Below are 2105 nucleotides of genomic sequence, written 5' to 3'. Positions count from 1 at the left end.
CATAGCAGTTTTAAATTTATGAGCAAAATAAGGTATGTGGTTAACATTGCCCGACAAAAGACATTCATGTTTAAAACAACATTACACTCAGTCATAATTTAAAACATTAATTTTGAAACCTTTGTATGTTTTAAAAATGCAAATTGCTAACAGGTTAACAGTTGACTAATTAATCCAAGCAGTTTTGGTCCTTATGTTGAAAATCTGTTTTTAAAGCACACACAGTTGTTTCAAAATTCATGTTTTAGGTATTAACATGTATGATTGTGTTGTAGAATAATACCGTAAAGTATTCTCAATTTTCACAAATCTAGAAACGCTAGAAACACAAATAATGATGGAAAAGCTCTCTCTAATATAAGGGTAGTATCTGTGGAGGAAATTAAATTTTCATCTGAAATATTATTATTATTATAGGTATTATTTGCTTCACTGTACTAAAGAGTGTTCTCTACACAGTTGTTTCAAAATTCATGTTTTAGGTATTAACATGTATGATTGTGTTGTAGAATAATACCGTAAAGTATTCTCAATTTTCACAAATCTAGAAACGCTAGAAACACAAATAATGATGGAAAAGCTCTCTCTAATATAAGGGTAGTATCTGTGGAGGAAATTTAATTTTCATCTGAAATATTATTATGATTATAGGTATTATTTGCTTCACTGTACTAAAGAGTGTTCTCTAGACTGTCTCTGAGTGCTTCAGTTTGCTTCAGTATGCTTGAGTTTTTGATGAGCTGAGAGATAACAGAAACGCTAGAAACACAAATAATGATGGAAAAGCTCTCTCTAATATAAGGGTAGTATCTGTGGAGGAAATTTAATTTTCATCTGAAATATTATTATGATTATAGGTATTATTTGCTTCACTGTACTAAAGAGTGTTCTCTAGACTGTCTCTGAGTGCTTCAGTTTGCTTCAGTATGCTTGAGTTTTTGATGAGCTGAGAGATAACAGGAAATCTATTTGATGTGTGTGTGTGCAAGACAAGTGTGAGACAGAAATGTTATTTTAGCTTCTTAGATGTCCTGGCTACTTAGAAAATGATTTGCATTAAATACTTAGAAACGCATTTAGGGGGGACATAGTTGGACACAATGGACACATATCTTGAGTATGCATTATGATTGGATGAGATAGAAGCATCCTGATTTGATTTGGGTATAAATATTGGGTCAAGGTGTTTTCCTCTTGGTCGCACTCTGCAGTCAACTTGGATGACTGTATGACTGTTGAACTTTTCTTGCAAGAAAATAAATATTCAAAAGACTTTTGTCTCATACCTTTATTGAAATAGAAAATTGCTACGACAGTAACTAATATATATTTTGCAATATATATTTATTGTGTATGAATTCTCCAGCTCACTCTCATGGCAATTTGTAATTTTTATTCTATTTTATGTTTGGTGAATTGGTGGCTAATTCAAATGATCTTATTTGTAGGTTTCATCATTTTCAAATTCATACGCACTCACCACCTCATAAAATAGTTATGTTTTGTCATTATATCAGGTTTAATTCTGTAGGGAAACCGTAAAAGTTTGATCCGCACAAGGTTCATTCACAAGGCTACAGATTTTTCAGAATTCAAATTCTGATGAGCCTTTTCAGTGTGTAGCAGGATGAGAATGGCTCATATGATTATCTTCACTGCATTAACACTAATGACTTCAGCACAAAAGCTACAGACAGGGCGAACGGCCGTTAGTGCGGGATGCAGGGTTGTTTTGTTGATGGGTCATCCAACGATTGTTCAGCAGTTCCAGGAACATGCATGCCGTCTTATTCTAATGATCAATTAGCATTAGTGAATCAGTGTGGTGTGCTCTCATTCCATTCAAGTGACAGTGTAATCCAGTATGTAGCTATATTATGTGCCATTATGGCCAAGCTGTCAGGCCAGGTGGGTGGCAGGAGCTTGTGCCAAGAACCCTTCAGAGCTCCATTTCCCTAACGCTGATACATTACTTTTTAAGTGTTGCTCTGTTGTCACTGGCATGAATACTAGCAATAGTCTGTTTATATTGTTGATTAATGAATGTACATCAATGTTTTGCCATATTATTCATTCTATCTAGATAAGTTTCCCCACATCTAAAT

This window comes from Sinocyclocheilus rhinocerous, unplaced genomic scaffold (genome assembly GCF_001515625.1).
Source record: "Sinocyclocheilus rhinocerous isolate Xijiao unplaced genomic scaffold, SAMN03320098_v1.1 scaffold1182, whole genome shotgun sequence".
Classification (NCBI taxonomy): Eukaryota; Metazoa; Chordata; class Actinopteri; order Cypriniformes; family Cyprinidae; genus Sinocyclocheilus; species Sinocyclocheilus rhinocerous.
The sequence above is the reverse complement of the archived record's forward strand: the minus strand, read 5'-3'. Positions refer to the sequence as shown.